General features: G+C 42.1%; 1 long non-coding RNA gene and 1 other non-coding gene across 2 annotated transcripts in view; one reads left to right on the top strand and one right to left on the bottom strand.

Moving 5' to 3' along the window:
• Positions 1–16,724, bottom strand: part of LOC145721527 (uncharacterized) — a 31,770-nt gene that overhangs the window by 10,832 nt on the left and 4,214 nt on the right. Inside the window, exon 2 of the long non-coding RNA XR_014145255.1 lies at positions 1,858–1,965. This is a non-coding gene — a long non-coding RNA (uncharacterized LOC145721527). The remainder of the gene's footprint in view (positions 1–1,857; positions 1,966–16,724) is intronic.
• LOC102736328 (uncharacterized) lies at positions 839–6,501 on the top strand. Its single transcript, XR_014145254.1, has 3 exons — positions 839–1,323; positions 3,943–3,989; positions 5,945–6,501. It is a non-coding gene; the product is annotated as an uncharacterized LOC102736328 (transcript).

The following is a 16,724-nucleotide window of genomic DNA, read 5'->3' as shown; positions in this document are numbered from 1 at the left end:
TTGTAACATATATTCGTATATTATAACAGTTATAACTTATGCGTGTATATATATCTAGCTGTATAGTTGGCTTAATTATAGCTGTAATAATAAGTCTTAGTATCTAGTAGAGTAGGTCCCCCACTTTGTTCTTTTTAAGATTACTTTGATTATTCTTGGCCCTATGCATTTCCATATAACTTTTGCAATCAGCTTGAAATTACCCCTGCCCCCTCTGCCCAAAAAGTATGCTGGAATTTTGATTGGAATTCCCTGAGGAGAATGAACATCTTTACTATATTGAATCTTCCAATCCCTGGAAGTGGTATGTCTATTTTTTGGTCTTTCATTTCTCTCAATAATGTTTTATAGTTTTCTGTGTAAAGATCTTATACATCTTGTGTTAGATTTATTCTTAGGTATCTGGTGGGTTTTTTTTTTTATGTTGTTATAAATGGTATTGTTTTTTAAAGTTATTTCCTTATTGCTTGTATTAAAACATAATTTTATATATTGAGAAGAGTAAGTTTTTATTATAAGATTTTTATGAGGTTAAAAGTATATCATTTTAAGAATCATCTAATATTCAAATTATTATGGGAATATAGGGCACATTAAGAAAAGTAAATTTGGGGGGCACCTGGGTGGCTCAGTCAGTTAAGCATCTGCCTTTGGCTCAGGTCATGATCCCAAGGTCCTGGGATTGAGCCCCACGTCCAGCTCCCTGCTCAGCAGGGAGTCTGCTTGTCCCTCTCCTCCCCACTCGTGCTCTCTCTCACTATCTCTGCCACCATCTCTGTCTCCCTCTTTCTCAAATAAATAAAATCTTTAACAACAACAACAACAAAAAAGTAAAGTAAATTTGGAATAAATCTAAGATTTGTAAGGGTGGAGATTTTAAAGGGATACCAGGAGGAGCCTGTTCCCAAATTGTGTGAATTCTCTGTTGGTTGCTTGAGAGAGATGGCCCAGGGCTTGCTTTCTCTCTCAGCTCAAATGATTGGAGCTTGGAATGTTGGGATGCTTTTTTTTCTTCTTCAGACTGAGCCCTCTCCCAGCCACCCCGCATTTGGGAGCACTCAGGCAAATGTAGAACAGGTGGGACCAGAGTGAATGGGAATTTCACTCAGTCCTTCAATGCTAGCAGTTTTTAAACTGACAGGCTTCCCTCCCATTCTAAAACTCACCGAGACGGAAGCAGTAAATCCATCCACCATCGGGCATTGCGAGCATCCTGAAATGATGATGACAGTACCTGTTTCCTTAAACTCACACTTGGCTTTGTTTTTCCAGGTCTATAAAGGAGAATTTCAGCTCCCTGAATTTCTTAAAGAAAAACCTCAGGTACTGTATCTGCTTCCTCTTCTTAATCTGATAGACTCTTGTGTCAGAGGGATCTTTTTAAAGAGTGCTAGGCTGGTGGTAGAAAGATTGGCCTCTGGTAATTGTTGGTTTTAACAGTAATTTAACGCCATCTTAATTTGAGAGAGCTCAGTGTCAATGTCTTCCAAAATTAGGGAACTACTTTATTGATAACTAAAATCCAGTTGCTTGAGGTAACTTATAAGCCATATGGTATTCCACATACAAGAAGCCTGCCTTAGTGAATCTGCTCCGGCCTTCTGATATCTAACTTGAAATAAAACTATACAGCCACCCTTTGTTCTTATCACATAGACATCCATGGCCTTTTAACTTGTCTTACTTGGAGCCCAGGAGACTTGTGAATACATGATATTCACAGCCATTGGCCCTCAACTGCAAAGCCCCCAGGTTGGGAAAGGACAGTGAGAGTTTGAAAATTATAACTCTTACTTTTTTAAAAAATTAGTTAAAACAGATCCAGAGTTATCCTTGCAATGTCACGCCTTCACTTACCTGGGTCAGTGCTGTTTCTTGAGTCGAAGAGAGACAGGCAGTGTTACAGCTGACACTGTGTGCCTGAAGTGGCCCGGAGTGTCCTGCATCTGGCCATCATCGCCATTCCTATACAGTAGTGGGGAGAAAATTGTCAGCTACTACTCAAGCCCAGCAGAAGACGTCCCTTTCTAGCCTAGTGGTAATACGTGTTGCCTCCAGGCTGCTGCTATCAGTAGTTGGCTTGTAAATAGGAAATGAAGACTCCGCACTGAACTCGGTTTCTAAAATCATCCCAGGTATGGATTGGTGAGGGAAACATACCTCCTCACAGACTCTGTGTGAAGTCGTGTTGCCTGAAGCAAGCCTACAGTAAGTGGGCTGGGCTCTCTAAGAGAAGCTGCCTTCTCACACCAGGGTCGAAGGCTCTGTCTTCTCAGATCCTTGTCCGATAACAGTCAGCCATTAATAGCGGATATGTATACTTGAGAATTCCAAACTACTTTCATGGCACATTCTTATTAGCATATGTTCAATTTTAATCCTCCCATTCATTCATTTTATTTATTCAACAAATGTTTACTGAATTTCTGTTATGGGTGAAAAGTTGGAAGTCCTCAAGAGCCACAGAAAAAAAGAGATCTTCTTAAGGAACTTCTGATCTCCCCTAAAGACTAATCAGTTTTTGCAGATAAGGGGGCACTGGGCCCTGAGCCTGGGCTAGGCGTGATGCCCCAGAAACCTGGATGGATTCATCAATAAGCCATCAATCACTTGCAGGGTGTGGCAATTGGAGCCAGAGAAAAATCCAAGAGGCAAGTCTTGAAGGAATGTCAAATCCAAAGACTGTTTTGCATAATAAGTTTGAGGGAATCAAGAAAGGGAATTTGAGACTAAAATTAAAGGGATACCTCTGCTTCACTGCATACATAAAAATCATATCCAGGCCGATTATAGACCTAAATGTGAAAGGCAAAATAATAAAGTTTTTAGGAGACGATAAAGGAGAATATCTTCATGACCTTAAGAGGGAAGGATTTCTTAAACAGATCGTAAAAAACACTGATCATTAATTTTAAAATGGATAACTTGGACTCCATTAAAATCGATAATATTTACTTATTAGAAAGCATCATAAGGAGAGTAAAAAAGTATACCTTAAGTGGAATAAAATAATTAGAAACAAAGGACTCATTTGTAGAGTATAGAGGATTCCTACAAATCAGTAAAAAAAAAAAAAATGTGCAAAAGGCTTACTAGGAACTTCAAGCCCCTTACTGTGGTTAGTTTAATGCATCACACACACACACACACTTAGAAAAGGGCTGTAAAAGAATTTAACTTACAATAAATGAGAAAATGGAAGCCCACAGAACCCTCAGGTTTGGTATTTAGCTAAAGTGGCTCACAGAACTCAGCAAAGTGCTGTACGGCCAGTTACAGTTTTATTATAAAGGATACAAATCAGGATCAGCCAAACAAAGAGACATGTAGGACAGGGACTGCAAGGGTCTCAAACACAGAGCTGTGCCCATTCCCCAGGGAATCAGGGTACTTCTCCCTCTCAGCAACACGTCAGTGCATTCACCAAGCAGGAAGCTCTCCACTGAACTTCAGCATCCATAGTTTTTATTGGGATCTAATTACATAGACGTGATTGACTGAATCATTGACCATGTGATTGAAGTCAGTGCCAGCCAACATCCCCTATCCAGAGGTTGGCTGGCTTAAATTCCCAAATCTCTAATCACAGGGACACCAGCCAATTAGTGGCAAAGCCAGTTTCTGACTTTTGATCTTTCTGTGACCAGCCCCCATCCTGAGTTATCTCATCTCGTAGCATAAATTCAAGTATGATCCAGGGAGCTCCAGAATAATGAAGACATTCCCGTTACGTGGGAAAATCCAAGAATTTAGAGTCTCCCTACCAGGAACTAGGGACATAGTCCAGTCAGATTCCTTATTATACAATAGTAGCAGACTGAGTTCATTAGAAAATCTGTGATCAGAGCCTACAAGCTACCCCTGATATTTCAATGGGAGCAGTCACTTTTCATCCTGACCAACTTCAAGGACTTTTAAAACATCTTTTGCTTCCTTTGACAGACTGAGGAAGTGGAGTAGCAGAGCCAGGAACCACTTATGTACGTGAGGTGAGAGTTGGGGGACATTCCTTGGTCTTTGGGTTTCCCTGCTTAAGCTCTCCTAGGAGACAGTGTGGCTGGAGTGGAGGGCACAGCTCTGGGGTCCATCAGCCTGGGCTGGAATCTGGGCTCTGTGGCATTGAGCAAATCGCTTCTCTGTGTCTCAGCTTCCTCATCTGTAAAGTGAGGACGGTATTAATAAGAGAGTACTAGTAAGAATTAACCATAATAATGTCTACAGAAAGCTTGTTACTAAGCACTCAAACAGTGTTAGTTGTTATTTTTAATATTAGGGGGAGTGTAAGATGATAAAATATTTTAACTGGAAGAGATTTGGAGACCGTTGACCCCCCTACCCTGTTTGCAGGTAAGGAAGCTGATCCCCGAGAGAGCCAGTTATTTGCCGCAGTCACAGCACAGTAGGACAGCCAGAGCTGCTTCCACCACCCCGTGTTGCTTCTGTGTGTGCTGTGTGTGCACAGGTTTTTGCAGGAGTAGTTTTGGGAGTTGGTCAAGTCTGTCCTTGCCGATTTTAACGTACAGCGAGGTCTTGTTTGTAACCCACGTTGTCTCATTGTAGGTAAGGGCTGCAGTTGGGCTAGGCCAGCCATGCCTTATCAGTCCCCTTCATATCTGAGTAATCATCAGGTACGTGTCCAGGGACACCAGCCAATTAGTGGCAAAGCTGGTTTCTGAACCCAGAGCTCCTGACGCAGCCGCTCAGAGCTCACACCCCTTTCCCACACTTCCTTAAGACTCTGTTTTGTTCTGAATGATGTGGTCATGCCTTAGATCGTTTGGAACTTGAAAAGCTTTTTTAAAAATCTGATTTTTTCTTATAGTTTTGCTTGCCGTTTTAGTTTTATTTTACATAATAACATTGTACTGACTGCATACTCTATACGAGGCATAAAATACCAAGCATTTTACATATGTAATATATAAATAACATATATGACACATACTGTATAATATATAATATGATATTCATATATGTAATATATGAATGAACTCATTCAGAGTTCAGACGACTGTGGCAAAGTAGGTGGTATTATACCTGTTGTACTGATGAGAAAATTAAGACTGAATAATTTGAATTAAGAGATTTTTTTATGACTTGCTGGGTTAATGGATAATAGACTGAAAAAGCACATGAACACTGCTATGCCATGTCAAAATCATGGATGACTTTGAGCTGATAATATTAATAGGTTTCAGGATTTTTGACTGCCTTTTTGCTAAGGAGCAAATGCTAAATGTTAGACATACACTCTATGTACGTATGTAACAGCAGTTATCATACCTTTTATAGATAAATTCCCTCCGTGAAATACACACACAGGGATCCACTTATTGAATGTTTCACAAGGCAGAATGCAGTGTCAGTTGACTCCAGCCTTCGAGTTGACTCCACAGCATCATTTCATCCTTGTATGTTTGTTGTAGCTTGTAGGGGCCACATGCAGCGAGAGGACTCAGAAGAAGCAGGAAGACAACAAAGCATCTCAGGAAGGATACTAGTCTTTCTTCTTGTCTTTGCGGTCCCTTTGGTGTTTGAATGGCAGTCGCTGTGTTCTCTAAATCTTCCTTTAAAGAACCTTGGTATCTACTCTTTCAAATGCAGAGTCAGCATGTCAGACCCCTGGACATGTGACATCCCTACCAGTGCCCCTGCAGTAGCTTCAATTGCAGATGACAGTCGCAGTCATTCAGCAATGGGCAGGAGCAGCCCGTGCTTTGGCTGCCACCTGCTTGTTTGGAGTCCTGAAGCGACCGGCAGGCGTCCGAAAGCATCCCAGACTGAGGGAGTGTGTGCTTCCTTGGTAGTCCTTCCAAGGCAGCTGCTCTTGTGACCGTCTGTCCTTCTCGCTGCCTACCAGGCTCAGGCCGGGACCACAGCTGGGTGCTGGGGAGAATGAAGTGTGACTCCACACCTGTAACCATATTCTATTTGTTTGCCCTAGGGAAGACTGCTGCCTTCAACAGAAGGGAAAGTTCTAAGACTGGCTGTCCCCCGCTGAGATCAGTGGAGCGGATGTACCATGGCCCGCATCTCCTGTTGGCTTGCCGGTCTCCTCCCACTGCGAGGGTGGGATGTCAATATACATTTGGGCCTTCCTGAGTGATCTGCTTCCTGACTGCAGTGCTCTTGATCCTAATTACATGCACAACCCTGTGGATAAGAAGCCCGGAGGGAGCGTGTGCTTTCTGGTAAAACTGCTCTGGTCCTCGTCTTTTCTTACCAGATTCCAAACTTTTGTTTCAAGGGGAGGGTTTTAAAATGGAATTCTATAAGCAGAATTGGGCAGTTTCTTCTTGGAATAGGTTGTCTGTACATGTTCTGATGTTTCGTAGAACACTTGCTGTTTAAATGTATTGATGTGGATAATATTAAATATCTTAATTATTTAAATAATTCATTGTATTGTTTTTGAGAAGTTGAGGAATTACCATATACATTTACAACTTAATGACTTTTGTATTTTATTTTTCAAAATAAAAGCTTTAAATGTGTGAAGCATTCTGGTGGTTTACATGTTTTTATTACTGTGATTTCAGAGAAGCAGTAAGACCTTATCAGACGGTGATTGATAAACCAAAGTTTCTTCAGTTGGCTGTATTGTAGGTATTCCCTTCTATGCATCATAACTTTTTTAAATTTTTTTATTTTAATTCCAGTATAGTTAACATACAGTGTGATATTAGTTTCAGGTGTACAATACAGTGATTCAACACTTCCATTCAATGCCCAGTGCTCTTTACAACAAGTGCACTCCTTAATCCCCATCACCTAGTTCACCCCTCCCTCTACTACCTCCCCTCTGGTAACCATCAGTTTGTTCTCCATAGTTAAGAGTCTGTTTCTTGGTTTGTCTCTCTCTCTTTTTTTTCTCCATTTGTTGGTTTCTTAAATTCCACATATGAGTGAAATTACATGGTATTTGTCTTTCTGTGACTTATTTTGCTTAGCATTATACTCTCTAGCTCCATCCATGTTGTTACAAAACGGCAAGAGATCATTTCTTATGGCCAAATAATATTCCATTGTGTGTGTATGTGTACCACATCTTCCTTATCCATTCATCAGTCGCTGCACACTTGGGACTGTTTCCATAATTTGACTATTGTAAATAATGCTATAAACATCAGGGTGCATGTATCCTTTTGAATTAGTGTTGTGTTTTTTTTTTTTTATTCTTTGGGTAAATACCCCGTAGTGCCTGGGCTCGTCCTATTTTTAACTTTTTAACTTTGGGTAAATTTGGTAAAATTTGGGTAAATACCCAAATACCCACCTATTTTTAACTTTTTGAGGAACCTCCATACTGTCTTCCACAGTGGCTACACCAGTTTGCATTTGCACCAACAGTGTACAAGGGTTCCTTTTTCTCCACATCTTCCCCAACACTTGTCATTTCTTGTGTTTTTGATTTTAGCCATTCTGACAGGTGTGAGGTGAGATCTCATTGTCGTTTTGATTTGCATTCCCCTGATGATGAGTGATGTTGAGCATCTTTTCATGTGTCTGTTGGCCATCTGTACGTCTTTGGAGAAATGTCTGTTCATGTCTCCTGCCCATTTTTAATTGGATTATTTATTTTTTGGGTGTTGAGTTGTATTAGTTCTTTATATATTTTGGATACTAACCCTTTGTCAGATACATCATTTGCAAATATCTGCTCCCATTCTGTAGGTTGCCTTTTAGTTTTGTTGATTGCTTTCTTTGCTGTGCAGAAACTTTTTATTTTGTTGAAGTCCCAGTAGTTTATTTTTGCTTGTATTTCTCTTGGCTCAGGAGACATATCTAGAAAAATGTAGTTAATGGCTGATGTCAGAGAAATTACTGCCTGTGCTCTCTTCTAGGATTTTTATGGTTTCAGGTCTCACATTTAGGTCTTTAATGTGTTTTGAGTTTATTTTTGTGTATGGTGTGAGAAAGTGACTCAGTTTCATTCTTTTGCATGTGGCTGTCCAGTTTTCCCAACACCATTTGTTGAAGAGACTTTTTCCTATTGCATATTCTTTCCTCCTCTGTTGAAGATTAATTGACATGCATCTTAACTTCTTAAGATTTTGCTGTAATTTATTTCATGAAGACCTATCATCCATTTGTCTCAGAATCCTGTTCTATTTCATGCCTGCCTACTACATTTAAGGACAGAGAAGTTACTGTTCCCAGCTGTTTTCTAGAAGCCATTGTTCTACAATACAGAACAACCAGACAACAATAGTAATTTCTATTTATTGAGGGTCTTCTATGTGCGAGACACTGAACAAGGTGTTTTATGTGTTTTCTTATGCCTGGCTTGAGAATTCTGCATCTTCTGGTCTTATCCATCAGCAAATAATATTTTCTACCTAGTCATGCAAGCCAGAAACCCAAGAGTCTTTCCTTCCCTTTTTTCCCCCACGTACAAGATCTTTGATTCTACCTTTAAAATATTTCTTGAATCCATCTACTTCCCTTCAGCTCCACTGCCCCCACCCTAATGGAAGACAGCACCGTCTGTCACCCAGACCGTTGCAATAGAGAGCGTCCTAAATAATATCCCCATCCCTACTCTTGCCCCCCCCCAAAGTTTAGCACACAGCAGAGTAATAGTTTTACAATGCACATATAGTTATGTCCTTCGCCTTACCCTCTCTTTAAAATAGAACCCACGTTCCTGCCATGATCCAGCCACTGCCCTTCTTTCCATCTCCCCCACCTCACTCCTTGTGCTCTAAGGTTCTTTGCGTCTCCTGGAAACACACCAAGCTTTTCCTGCCTCTGCACATACTATTCCTCTCTCTGGAATGTTCTTCCCTTTGCTCTTTGCCTGATAGCCTCCTTCCCAGTTCTCTGGTCTCAATAAATTCCATTTCCTCAGAGAGACTTTTCCTGACCCCTTGAACTAAAAAGTAGATGCTCTTCCTGCCTCTCTTCATCACAGTATCACCTTATCAGACTTGGCAGTTTTTAATCTCTTGACTTTTTTTTTTATTGTCAGTCTCCTATACTAGGTGGCAATTTCCTGGAAGACAGAGACTGTAACATTTTCTTGTCCATTTTGGTATCTCTGGCACCTAGCAAAGTGTCTGGCACATTCTAGGAACCCAGGAAAATACTTGGTAAATGATTAATTCTCCCAGAAACCTCTGGCATATCATTTTACAGATGAGAAAACGGGCTCCCCTGGATCAAGTCCCTTAGACAAGGCCCCTCAGATAGTGCAATCATGGTGAGCTGCTACTTCAGTCCACGCCTGACCTGAACATCCCTCTTTCCAGTCCTCTCCCCCAGGCCTGTCCCCTTTAGTTGAAAAGGAATACTGCTGTCCTATCAATCCTTTGTTCAAAAACCTTCTTTGATTCTCTAATGCCTAACACATTACATCTGAACTGTTCTGCCTCCACAATGCGGCCTTCCTACTTTCTTGCATACAGTATGCCTCCTGCCTGTCTCCTTACACTCCTCCACTTTCTGCTTTCAGATGCCTGAAAACCCTCTCCCCTCTACCTGGGAAATCCCAGCCTCATTAGGGGCTCAGCTGCTTTCAGTGCCATTTCTCCTTACACAACTGCTCCAACCTCCAAATTGTAATAAAGTCAGCTTTAGCTTAACATAATATTTACTTGTTTGCTTATTTCTTGTGTTAGTCTCATGTCATTGACTTTGTAGGGAGGAGGTCACATACTCCTCTAGAACCTCTCAGAATGGGAGAGGAGGACTTTTTTTTAACCGTAACGCAGCCTGCCTCCAGAACTTGCCCCAAAGGAGACGTGAGTTTTATTTCTCCCACCTGCCCACCCCTAGAGACTCCACTATTACAGGCAGGCGTGTATTGGAATAGGAAAAGGGCAGAGAACCACTGCACAAAATGGCTGACTCGGGGGAAAAACAGAAACCTCGGCACAACTGGCTTCATCTTCAGATGCTGTGCTATTTCCATCCCTGTTGACTTTCCCTCTTTCACAAAGCTTTCTTTCTTTCTGGCCCAAGCACACTTCTTTTGAGCCCTATGAAGAAAAGCGTTTCTGTTTCCTGTTGACCTCTTCGATCTCATGTATGAAGATGACTGTCTATGTGATTGGGTGAAACCAAATGGAACTCCTGTTGAACAGATGAAAGATGGCTGGAGTAAAATTTAAAAGGAGGCAACAGGAGGGGACCAGGTAGCCGTGTGGCCTCTGACTATCGGAGTGCTTCCTGGAGCCAGTGTAGCCATCGGCCACAGACAGCAAGTGAACCCGCAAGGCCAGAGTGGCTGGTGTCCTCGGAGGCCACAGGAAGAGCTAAAGAGAGCATCAGCCAGGAAGAATCAGAGAATTTAAAAATGAGAGAGAGGAAAAAAAAAAACAACCACCTCAGTAATCACTTAATCCAGGAATCGGTCTAGTAACACTTATCAAGAACTTGTCATGGGCCAGGCCCTTTGCTAACCATTTTACATGTCTAATCTCATTTATTTTATTATTTTTTTAAGATTTTATTTATTTATTTGGCAGAGAGAGAGACAGCGAGAGAGGGAACACAAGCAGGGGGAGTGGGAGAGGGAGAAGCAGGCTTCCCGTGGAGCAGGGAGCCCGATGCGGGGCTCGATCCCAGGACCCTGGGACCATGACCTGAGCCGAAGGCAGACGCTTAACGACTGAGCCACCCAGGCGCCCCCATGTCTCATCTCATTTAATTCTCGTAACTACCATCTGAGGTATGTACTGTTGCGACCCACATTTTACAAACATTGGCTCCAGGGGGTAAAGTACCTAGTACAGCTAGTAACAGAGTCGGGATTCAAACATAGGCAACCTGGCTCCAGAGCCGACACCCTAACCACCACTCTGCATCTCAATAATCACCTTTATACCAGAATAGACTCTTGCCATTAGCATTGAGTTGCAACTGTTAAGTACCTCCCTTGTACTTAGTAATTTGCTAGGTGTAATTGGGTGGTGCGCCAAGAAGTATAGGCAGATCACTGCCTTTGGGAATTTATGGTCTTGATAAAAATCAAGAAAAATGCCCATAAAACAATTATTTCAGGTTCTAACAAAATGTATGTAGTATCACCTACCAAAACCTGGCTAGTAGGTGATAGATAAGTAATGGTCTAGGCAAGGCTCCATTCAGTGTTATCCCCAAATCTGTATTTCTAAAGGAGCTGTCTGGGCTTTTCTCATGGGAGGTCAATATTTTCAGCATTGAGTTCCCTTCCCTGCTTGTCACTATCCACTGCAGGCTTCTGCAGACACTTTAGGTCTTTGTGTAAAGCAGAGCATTCAGAGTTATTCTGAATTGGGCAAAAGAGGTAATTTTTATTCATTTTGTGTTGAAATCCTAACAAAGCAGTTCATTATTTGAGTATTGGGTGTGTATGTGTGTGTGTGTGTGTGTGAGAGAGAGAAAGAGAGAGTAGTTTTGTTAGAGATAAAAATAAAGGAGTTTGATTCTTCCTTTGGAGCTGATTATTACCGAAGGTCCAAAATTGAATCATTTTCACAATAAAACCACTATTTTTGTTCTTATATATTACAGAAATGGCTTTAAGGCCTTACTTTGAGAAAGCCTAAAATGACCTCTATTGGCAAAACATGGAATGACTACTGAACTTGTTTTCAAGTTGAAAAAAAAATAAGGGAATATATGTATCATGCATGGTTGGCTTTCTCTACGAAACTGTCCATTGTGATACAGTTTTTGGAAATAAAAAAGTTGAAGCAATCTAGTGAAAGGGTGTACTGGTTAAATGAATTGTGGTACATCCACATAATAGAACTCAGCTAATAAATATGATATTGTAGAAAAAGATTTGGGCGCCTGGGTGGCTCAGTTGGTTAAGCGTATGCCTTCGGCTCAGGTCATGATCCTGGAGTCCCGGGATCGAGTCCCGCATCGGGCTACCTGCTTGGCGGGGAGTCTGCTTCTCCCTCTCCCGCTCCCCCCTCTTGTGCTCTCTCTCTCTCAAATAAATAAATAAAATCTTTAAAAAAAAAAAAAAAGATTTAATAACACAGAAAAATGTTCATGTTACATTAAGTGAAAACTTGAGATCACAAAGCTGTTTATTATGATCCCATTTTTATTATTTAAAGGATAGGCAGGAAACAGAATAGCTAAATTGATAGACAACTGAAAGGACGTGTTCCAAAATGTTAAGTGTTATCTCTTGGTGGTGGAATTGTGGGGATTCTTGTTTTCTTCTTTCTGCTTAATTCTGTTTTTTTTTTTTTTAAGATTTTATTTATTTATTTGACAGAGAGGGAACACAAGCAGGGGGAGTGGGAGAGGGAGAAGCAGGCTTCCTGCCGAGCAGGGAGCCTGATGCAGGGCTTGATCCCAGGACCCTGGGATCATGACCTGAGCCGAAGGCAGACGCTTAACCATCTGAGCCACCCAGGCGCCCCTAATTCTGTTTTCTAAACGTGCTTTGATCAACATGAATTATTTTTGTAAAAAAGTAAACAATGACTTATTATTATGTTCTTAGATATCATTAGGCATGGAAATTATTCATAGGAAAGATTTCAGAACTTCAGTGGAATGGACAGCTTCACACGATGCCATTTCAATAGTGATTTATTTCAGTCTACATATTTTCCAAGAATGTCACCATCTCTAAATAAGAAATAATCCTTGTGGTCCAGAACTACTTTGGGGCCTCCGTATTCTGGGAGAAGAACCTTATCCCCAACTTTCAGGCTAATTGGTTGAATCTCTCCACCCTTTCCGTTAGAGCCTGATCCAGTCATTACTACTGTTGCCTGCAGTACTTTTCTTGAGAATTTTCTGGAAGCAGAATGCCTCCTTGCAACTAAAACTCAGTCAAAGAGGGGAAGAAACCTTCTCAATCCTGTCCTGAAGTGACTGGCTGCCTCAGTTTCCACTCTGCTCTCGTACCACCACCACAAGGAGACCCCAAAAAAACAATACTTTTTTTAAGGAAACAAATCAAGAGATCGAACCCCCTAATCCCACAGATTAAAAAAAAAACAAAACAAAACTGGGGTCTTGAGTAGTGCTGCAACTTACCCAAAACTACACATCTAGTGAGACTTAACATTGACTTTCCGTTCATTCATTTTCTAGTAAGTCTCATTTATCCAATCTTCGGGTAAGTTAGTAATATTAATAATCTGAAGACTTGGTTATTGATTGTTCTTCACAAAGGAATAACTGAGACTTGAATCAGAAATGAAGCAGGGTTTCAGCCATTTGGACGTTTGGATGGAGCACATTTGAAAAGATCACGATGCAGTTAGGATGCATTTATTTGTCTTACCCGGGGGTTGGCAAGTTACAGCCAGTGAGCCAAATCTGGCCACACGTACCATATATGTCTTGTCTGTGACTTTCTCTCTACAGCTGCAAGTTGAATAGAGACAAACTATATGGCCTACCAAGCTGAAAATATTTCCCGTGTCTCTTAACAGAAAAAATACGCAAACCCCTGCTCTAGAGATTATTTTAATCCTATCCTGCCTCAGGACATTTAAATATTTCACTACACCTTAATGTCTCTAGCCAACCAAAGGGACTCTCAGCTGGCAATTTCAAGAAACGTCAAAACAAACATCAGAGCTAGGAAGCCCCCAAATGGCAAATTCTTTTTCCCTGATACTCTTTTTCTGCCTCAGAAAAGCAGGCCCTTCCCAGCCTCAAATCCAACAGTCTCTGAGTGGGTCAGGATGCTTAGGAAGACAAAGAATGTAAATGCAGGAGAGGACCCAAAAGAAAGGAACATCAGGAGACAGGGTGCATTTTCTCAGGGTGCAGGGGATTATATCTCCCCTAAATTCTTTTTCCACTTGATGGAATCATGTTCCCTTAAGCTGGGAAGTGCTTAAGCCTGAAATGGTAGACCAATGAAAATACAAAACAAACTGGGCATGAGGTGGGAGGGAGAATAGGGGATGTGGCTCCAGTATCCTCACCCACCCATGGGATTTGACCATAATCCTTCCAGAGGTGACTGGAGACATAAGGTATGAGAAAGTAACATGCAATAATAGTAGGTAGGACAACGATGGACCCTCAAACCACATTCATAAAACACCATTTTCATGGAATTCTAGATGTTATTTTTGTTTTATTATAATTAATAAGTGAAAATAGAAAACAACGTTCATCAAAAGCCTACATGTAAAGAGCTTGGGATGAGAGTCCTTCAGGGCCCATGTCATCTTGCACAGGGAAGATGTCCGTGGTTACCAGTGTGCACCCCAAACCAAACAGTGTTCCCTTAGTGTTCACTCTGGATAAGACTCCTAGGACTTCTCACAACTTGACGGGAGCTCCTTCCCACCAGCCCAGAGTGATGGCATTCTGGAATTCCCTACCTCTTTGATATTAATAACAGCAATTCATGTCCCTATATACTAATGATACCAATAAAATACAAGAGGAAAAAGGATATGGAGGTAATAATCCGAATGTGATCATTACACAAATTTCTTTCAGTATTCATCTATTGAATTCCAATGTGCCATGCATTGTACTGGACCTTGGAGATATTACAACGAGTAGTAAGACAACGAAATGGATGCCTCCACCCTGCTTTTTGACATCCAGGAAGGCATATACTGGGAAGTCTGCTACAGCCACAGCAAAAAGGAAAACTTTTTTTTTTTCTTTTCTTTTTTTTTTTTTATTTGCGAGAGAGAGAATGAGAGACAGAGAGCATGAGAGGGAGGAGGGTCAGAGGGAGAAGCAGACTCCCTGCCGAGCAGGGAGCCCGATGCGGGACTCGATCCAGGGACTCCAGGATCATGACCTGAGCCGAAGGCAGTCGCCCAACCAACTGAGCCACCCAGGCGCCCAAAAAGGAAAACTTTTAACACTTCCACATTCGAGCTTGCCTCCCCAGAGAGTAAGAATCATGGCCTCTGACTCAGTGTTCACTTTCCCCCTCCGAATCTCAAGTGCACTGATCTGCTTGGTGAAAGTTAGGTCATGCGTGGAATCCAGGATACAAGGTACTCTGGGAAAAGTAGCTTTTAGATTTTAAGTTTCTAGCATTCAGTGAGGCACACTTAAGAGGGATCAGAAAAGAAGTGAGAGAGCCAATCTGAACATCGGTCACATTTATCAAGCAGTTGATAGGAAGAGGAAGTCCAGGCTAAGGAATAGCAGTGGGTAATGAAAGGGGTGCATCAGAGGCTGGGGGACAGCTGAGCTGGGTTGAGAGCAAGTGGGCCATTAGCCAAGCTTTTGTGCCTTGGGAAGCTGTTGGCAAATAACTCAAGACTGCCTTCTTCCTCCTCAAGGCTGGGAGAGCAAGGGAAAGCCAACCCTCTAACTCCCTTCTCTCTGTCATGATATTTCTCCCTTTGTGCCCAATGGATAAGAAACAAGGAGTTGAGAGAGAATTGGGGGAAATAAAAGAGGATGGAAACATTTGGTGGGAAGATGCTGAGTCAGGTTTTGAAGATGTTAAGTTTGAACTGCCCTTAGGGACATCCACCAGCTGGAGAGGTGAAGTAGTCAGTTTTATGTAAGATAAGGGTATGAAGTTCAGGAGAAGCAGCTGGGTTGGAAATTTAAATTTAGAATCTTTAATGTATAGATGGCGGTTGAAACCATGGGAGTAGACAGAATCACCTTGAGAGTGTATGTAAAGCAAGAAGGAAGAAAGCCAAGGGCTAATTTCGGGATCCAACAGCTCTGAAAAGGTGAGAGGGTGAATGAGCCGTACAAAGGAGATGGGAAGGAGATGGAGAGGAGAGACAGAAGAGGCTCATGGAATTCAAAGGAGAAAGATTTTAAGAGAGAGAAACTGGTCAACAGTGGCATGCTTGAGAGAGTTCAGGAAGGACAGATCGCTGCGCTTGGCAATTAGAAGGCCACTCTGATCTTGGGGAGAGCAGCTTCAGTGAGGGTGGGAAGTCTACCTTGCAATGGGAATAAGGGAGTGGAGGAAGCAGTGGGGACTCTTGTGAGGATACTGGCTACAAAGAAACAGAGAAAGAAGCTGTGCTACCTAGAGAAGGATGCAGGATTGAAGAAGAATTTTTATTTATTATGATGGGAGAAACTGACACATAAAATAGGCTGCAGCAAAGGAAACAATATAGAGGGAGAGACTGAAAATTCAGGAGAGAAAAGGGCTAACTGGTGGAGCAAGTGCAATCCTGGAAAAGTTAGAACCTCCTTGGGAGACTTAGCCTCAAACCCAGAGAAGAGGATTAATGCGCAGGGGAGATGGTAGGAGGTCGAGGGAGTTCTTTATGCCTGATAGCCTCATTGCTCTATGCCATAAAAGCCAAATTGCCATTTGCTGGAAGGAGGGGCGATTTCCTGGAGTGCAGAGGGGTCTTGGAAAGAATGAAAAGATTGGAACTAGATGGGCACCTGGGTGGCTCAGTCGTTAAGCGTCTGCCTTCGGCTCAGGTCATGATCCCAGGGTCCTGGGATTGAGCCCCGCATTGGGCTCCCTGCTCCACGGGAAGCCTGCTTCTCCCTCTCCTGCTCCCCCTGCTTGTGTTCCCTCTCTCATTGTGTCTCTCTCGGTCAAAGAAATAGTGGAGTTCATTGGGGGTGAGGTGATGGCAGTGGGAAGCACTGGTAACTTGGCTTTGGGGAAATTAAAGAATTGGGGGGAGAGTGGGCAGTGAATGCCAAGTGTCTGGCTGCATAAGAATCCGAAGAAATAAACAAGTCAGGCAAGAAAAAAAAAATTCCAATGCCCTGGGGCGCCTGCGTAGCGCAATTGGTTAAGCGTTGGACTCTTGGTTTCGGCTCAGGTCATGATCTCAGGGTCATGAGAT

The sequence above is a fragment of the Leptonychotes weddellii genome, chromosome 5, assembly GCF_054177405.1.
Source record: "Leptonychotes weddellii isolate Sample4059 chromosome 5, ASM5417740v2, whole genome shotgun sequence".
Lineage (NCBI taxonomy): Eukaryota > Metazoa > Chordata > Mammalia > Carnivora > Phocidae > Leptonychotes > Leptonychotes weddellii.
The sequence above is the reverse complement of the archived record's forward strand: the minus strand, read 5'-3'. Positions and strand labels throughout refer to the sequence as shown.